At 22.3% G+C, this 6,000-nt stretch overlaps 2 protein-coding genes and 1 long non-coding RNA gene across 5 annotated transcripts in view; 1 reads left to right on the top strand and 2 right to left on the bottom strand.

The window, feature by feature from the left end:
- LOC127284189 (60S ribosomal protein L10) overlaps positions 1 to 4,311 on the bottom strand; it is an 88,066-nt gene extending 83,755 nt beyond the window's left edge. The window contains exon 1 of the mRNA XM_051309514.1: positions 4,295 to 4,311. The gene's annotated coding sequence lies outside the window, so the exon portion shown is untranslated. The remainder of the gene's footprint in view (positions 1 to 4,294) is intronic.
- The window catches only part of LOC127284172 (FK506-binding protein 5-like), a 63,050-nt gene that overhangs the window by 19,497 nt on the left and 37,553 nt on the right, over positions 1 to 6,000 (bottom strand). The window lies entirely within an intron of this gene.
- Positions 1 to 6,000, top strand: part of LOC127284197 (uncharacterized) — a 39,641-nt gene that overhangs the window by 5,193 nt on the left and 28,448 nt on the right. The window contains exon 1 of one of the 3 annotated variants that reach the window (XR_007843444.1): positions 1 to 2. This exon is cut by the window's left edge and continues 72 nt beyond it. The exons of the other annotated variants lie outside the window; for them this stretch is intronic. This is a non-coding gene — a long non-coding RNA (uncharacterized LOC127284197). The remainder of the gene's footprint in view (positions 3 to 6,000) is intronic. 3 annotated transcript variants of the gene reach the window in all.

The following is a 6,000-nucleotide window of genomic DNA, read 5'->3' as shown; positions in this document are numbered from 1 at the left end:
AGGTACGTTGATCGACCTAATGCATCATGATATAATAATTGCATATATCAATCATTTTTACAAATATTTTTATTTTAATAAAACCACTTTGAGTTTAAATTAAAAATGTTTAAAGAAAAAAAAAAATAGCTTCATCCCTACTCTAAAATTTGATTCCTATTTCTGACGAAAGAGACTTTTAGAAAGAAAAAAAGGTTATGTTAACATAACCTATAATAATTATGTTAACATAACCTATAATTATGATAACAACCTATAATAATGTTAACATAACATACAATTATAACATAACCTATAATAATTGTGTTAACATAACCTATAATAATTAGGTTAACATAACCTATAATTATGATAACATAACCTATAATTATGATAACATAACCTATAATTATGATAACATAACCTATAATTATGATAACATAACCTATAATAATTATGTTAACATAACCTATAATTATGATAACATAACCTATAATTATGATAACATAACCTATAATAATTATGATAACATAACCTTTAATAATTATGATAACATAACCTTTAATAATTATGATAACTTAACTTTTTATAATTATGTTAACATAACCTATAATTATGATAACATAACCTATAATAATTATGTTAACATAACATATAATTATGATAACATAACCTATAATTTTTTGCTCGCGTCTCTTTATTAAAAGCGCGTTAAATTGATATAAATTCCCCGTCAATTTATTATATAAAATTTTTCTAAATATAGAATAGTAAATAGTGAATAAATTCTGTCTAATTGTATATCGGAACTATTATAGTCAATCGAAGAGGCACGTGTTTGCCTCAGTGCACTCTCATACCAACCGGCAAATTTCCCATTGGTCGAGAGAGGGATTCAATGCGTGAAATCAAAATAATGTTCACGTCAGGGGAGTATGTACATACGGTACATATGTACATAATATATAAATTATATTTCAAATTTTAAGAGAATACTTATTTTTCTCAGAGCAAAATAAATATTTATTTGATTCAAATATATATTTATTTGTTTCAAATAAATATTTATTTGTTTTAAATAAAAAAAATTTATTTACGCCAAATAAATCGGCTGAGACAAATATACGTTTATTTAACTCAAATATATTCTAGATTTAGTTCAAATAAAACATTTCTGGGTATCAAGAAAAAATATTTTTAAAAATTGGAATTTATTCACTTGAGTTGATTTATATATATATATTATTCCTTTGGGGAAAATTTTAGATAAAACTATAAATTTTATCTCAAAGGTATAATAAAAATATGTTGAGGGATATAAGAATAGAATAATATTGAACTCAAAAGGGAAGTAATATACGTAATACAAAATTCGTCATTGAGTTACAAATGTCCTAGACACGTGACACGCCTTCCTTTTTACCCTCTAAATACTGTAAACTTTGCTAAAGCGATGAGTCAACACAATTCCGATCGTATAGTAAGATATATTGCGTAAATAATTATATAATTACTATATATATTAAATAAACAAATATTTTTGATTTATTTTTTTCGCAAAAAAAAAAATAATTATTATCCCTTTAAAAACCAAATTATATTTTAGTATCTTTTAATTTTTCATAGCAATAAAACTCATATAGTAATAATAATAATATTAATAATAATGATAATAATAATAATAAGAAATATTATTACAATAATTATTACCTATAAAAAAAATAATAATTATTTAATTTTCGGATGCGTTAAAATAAAAAGTAAGCGAACAGAACCTAACTTTTTAAATAAGTATAAAAAATAAATTATTATACTTATTAAAAAAGGATTTTAAAAATCTTAAAATGAATTTTAAAAAGTCTAACAAATAATAAAAACAGGTCAATATTGGTATTATCAGAGAAATGATTTATTTGAACCAAATAAAATATATTTGAATTAAATAAACGTATATTTGTCTCAGAGCCTACTAACTTATTTATTTGGCGTAAATAAAAATTTTATTTGTCAGAAATAAATTTTTCTTTGGCTCAAATAAATTTTTTATTTCAATGAAATAAAATATATTTGCAACAAATAAATGAGTTAATAGGCTCGGAGACAAATATACCATTTCTCTGAGTGTAGTTTTTAAAACAGTATTAGAATATTTTTTTAAACTCTTTTTCTTGCCTATTTAAAAAAAAATTTTTTAATTTTTAATTTAAAAAAAAAATATTGCGAAACATTAAATAATGAAAAAAGTAAAAAAAAAAAAAAAAAAAAAAAATACTTCATCGAGTTTGAAAAATAAAAAAAGCACTCTGGAATTATCTTTCATTTTTCTCGAAATTTCGAATTTCGAATTAATATCGAAAGTTAATCGAATTATTTTTTTTTTTCTTTCAAACTATATATTCAAATGACAACGATAGGCCTTTTTATCGATTTGTCAAAAAAGACATGCGTGACTGACAAAACTCATTACAAGGGGGGAATTTTTTTTTTAGAGACTTTTAAGCATTATAAATATTCTATTAAGCCCAACACTTTATATATATATATATATATATATATATATTCTTGAAAATACAATATTTAAAAAAGAAAAATATTAAATTGAGAAAAACAAAAATATTTTTCCAAACCCTAAAAATATATTTGGCAACATAATATTGATGGAATCAATAAAAAAAAAAAAAAAAAAATCTGTGACCTTTGTGGAAGAAAAGTGATTCATAAAATAAGCCAACCAAAGTTTATATATATATGTGGTTTTTATACGACATAAAAGAAAATCGATCCCCTACCCAAAAAAAAGAAGAGAAAACATTTTTTGTACTATGCTCAATGTGGTAAAAAAATAAAAATTTTATATAATAATTAATAATTATAATCTACAGTGAAATAAAATTTTTACAAAATTAATTTACAACTTTCTATCGAAATGAGAAAATTTTCGTCTATTTTCAAAATCAAAGTCATGTCAACAAATTTTATTTAATAACAGACATTTCTCTTATCATTTGTTGTCTATACACAATATAATGTAATAATACTGAAGAATATAGTTTACTAATATCGAATAATATCAAATTAAAAAAAAAAATAATATATTAAAATTATATTGTTCCCGAAGAAACTAGATTATTAATTAATTATTGATTTAAAAAAACGAAAGAAAAAGATTTAAAACTATATTTTAATTTTATTTTTAAAAAATATGAAAAAAATTTAACATAAAATATAAATAAAAATGAAATAAAAATGAAATATAAATAAATACACCGAAAAAATTTATTTTATTTAAATAATCGCTTATTTAAAATATCAAATAAATATTTATTTGTATTAAATAATTATTGTTTGAGTGAATTAAATTGTATTTCATTCAAAAAAAGAAATTATTGGTTCAAATACATTATTTAATATTATTTAATTGTTAATTAATTAATATTATTTAATTCAATTTATTTATTTATTTTTAATAATTATTTGCATCAAGTAAATAATATTTATTTGATAATATGTATTAAAGTAAACAATTATTTGAATCAAATAAATTTTTATTTTCAGTGTATAAAATAAAATACACCCAAAGAAATATATTTTATTTATATCAAATATAATATATTTGAGTTAAATAAATTTATATTTGTCTCAAAGATTATTTATTTGGCGTAAATAAAATTTTTTTATTTAAATCAAATAAAAATTTATTTGAATTAAATATAAATATTTATCAAACTGTGAGACAAATATATCATTTCTCTCTGGATGTATAATTAAAAATAAAAAATTTATAATACAAAAAACAAATAATGATAAAATTAAAAAATATACTCAAAATGCGTACAAACCCAATGAAAAATTTTTCAAATAATCAAAAACAATTTTCCAATATATCCAATTAAATGAAAAAAAAAAGTTCTCGAATCACCAGGAAACAAAACTAAAAATAATCCTCTTTTTTTGCACAAAACGATAATTAAAAACAAAAATATATATCACACAAATTAATGTAAAACCAAAAAAAATATTAATTAAAATTTTAATAACGTACACAAATTGAGGAAGGGCAAGAAGTTTTCAAAAGCCGCAAAACCAATTTGAAAAATATATATATATATATATTATGTGTATATAGTTTTCCGATACGAGCGCCACACTGATTATAATCAAAACTAATTTTACTTTTTCGCCAGACAATGTTTGTTGAAGAAAAGTTCACCGCACGAATGTTTTAGGCGTGGCGTTTCGCGATGAACTGGCGGGGAATCCGCAATGAACGTCGGCACCGGTTCGTGAGTCACACGGCCACCCCCGTTTGTCTGACAATTCTTGTCTGTAGACCCTTCTCTGGCCCTCCCCACCACCTTTCCCCTCTTTTCCAGAAACCCGTCACTTTAATCACTTATAATATTCAACATGCAAACTGTATCCTCAAAAAAAAAAAGAAAAAAAAATTTTAAACAAACAAAAATTTTATTACCCCTTATGTAAATATTTTGACTATCCCTTAAATTCTTATTTATTTATTACTATTTATTATTTAATTTAATTTTTTCTTATTTGCGGAAAAAAATTTTTCACTATACGCTGAGAATCGAATCTTGCACCCAGAGAAATGATATATTTATTACACAGCCTAAAAAACATTTGATTGATTCAAATAAATATTTATTTGATTTAAATAAAAAAATTTATTTGTATGTCAAATAAGTAGGCTGTGAGACAAATATAAGTTTATTAAACTCAAATACAGTGGAACCTCGATTATCCGAACTAATCTAGGCAAGGCCGGGTTCGGATAATCGAAAATTCGGATAATAGAGATTTTAATTTTTTTTAATAATTAAAGTAAAAAAATGTACAGTTGAACTATATATATTTAACTTAATACATATGTTTTTAAATATACATAAGTATATACATATATGTAAATATGTATTAATTAATAATATATTAAAAACTCAGAAAATTCGTAAATTTTTAAGATTTTTTTGGCATAAATTTGGTTATTTTGCTTTGAATGATAAAATAAATAGAGAAAATAAAATTTAAAATTCGGGAGACCAAAAAATAGTTCGGATAATAGAAGTTCGGATAAAATGTTTTTCGGTTCGGATAATAGAGGTTCGAATAATCGAGGTTCCACTGTATATTATATTTAGTTCACAAAAAAAAATTTCTCTGAATGTGGATTATCGTTTACAAGTCAGATATGCGTAGTTCGATTTATTTTTTGTTAGAAAAATACAACAAATAGGGATAAATTTCAATTTTTGCTCTAATTTTCGTTGAATCTGGAGCACAAAGGGTTAAATTTACAATTTTGCTTTATTTTTAAGAGAAAAATTTAAAATTTTACTACTTTTTAATCTTTTTTCGTTGAAAATGGAAAAAAATGGAAATTTAACCCTTTTTGTTCTATTTTTAAGAAAAACTAGAGCAAAAAAAATTTAATTTACCCCTTTTTTTCTCCATTTTCAACGAAAAATGTAGTAAAAAGGGTTAAATTTCAAATTTTTGCTGTATTTTTTAACAATAAAATATAGTAAAAAGGGTTAAATTTCAAATTTTTGCTGTATTTTTTAACAATAAAATATAGTAAAAAGGGTTAAATTTAAAATTATTCGTTGAAAATAGAGCAAAAACCAAAATTTAACCCTTCTTACTATCACTAAAAAAAAGTAGAATTTTTACCCTAAAATCGGTATAAAAATTAACTGCAACAAATTTTATCCAAGTTGAGGGCGACACTGTCTATGTGAATTAGCATTGGTTAAAATTACCCGCAACAAAATTTATCCAGCGTTTCTTCTGTGATATATTTTTCGTTAAAAATGGAGAAAAAAGGGATAAATTTAATTTTTTTCTCCACACGCATATAGAAAAAGTTTGCTGTGGCAGCGAACTATTTGCTGTCACATCAAATTACATATAGCTAATATAGGGCCAGCGAACAAATTTGCTGTGACAGTAATTTTTTAAAAATTAATATACCGATATTGTTTATCACAGCAAACTTTTTCGTTGTTA

This window comes from Leptopilina boulardi, unplaced genomic scaffold (assembly GCF_019393585.1).
Source record: "Leptopilina boulardi isolate dan_hultmark-lab unplaced genomic scaffold, ZJU_Lbou_2.1 LbouV2_32, whole genome shotgun sequence".
Lineage (NCBI taxonomy): Eukaryota > Metazoa > Arthropoda > Insecta > Hymenoptera > Figitidae > Leptopilina > Leptopilina boulardi.
The sequence above is the reverse complement of the archived record's forward strand: the minus strand, read 5'-3'. Positions and strand labels throughout refer to the sequence as shown.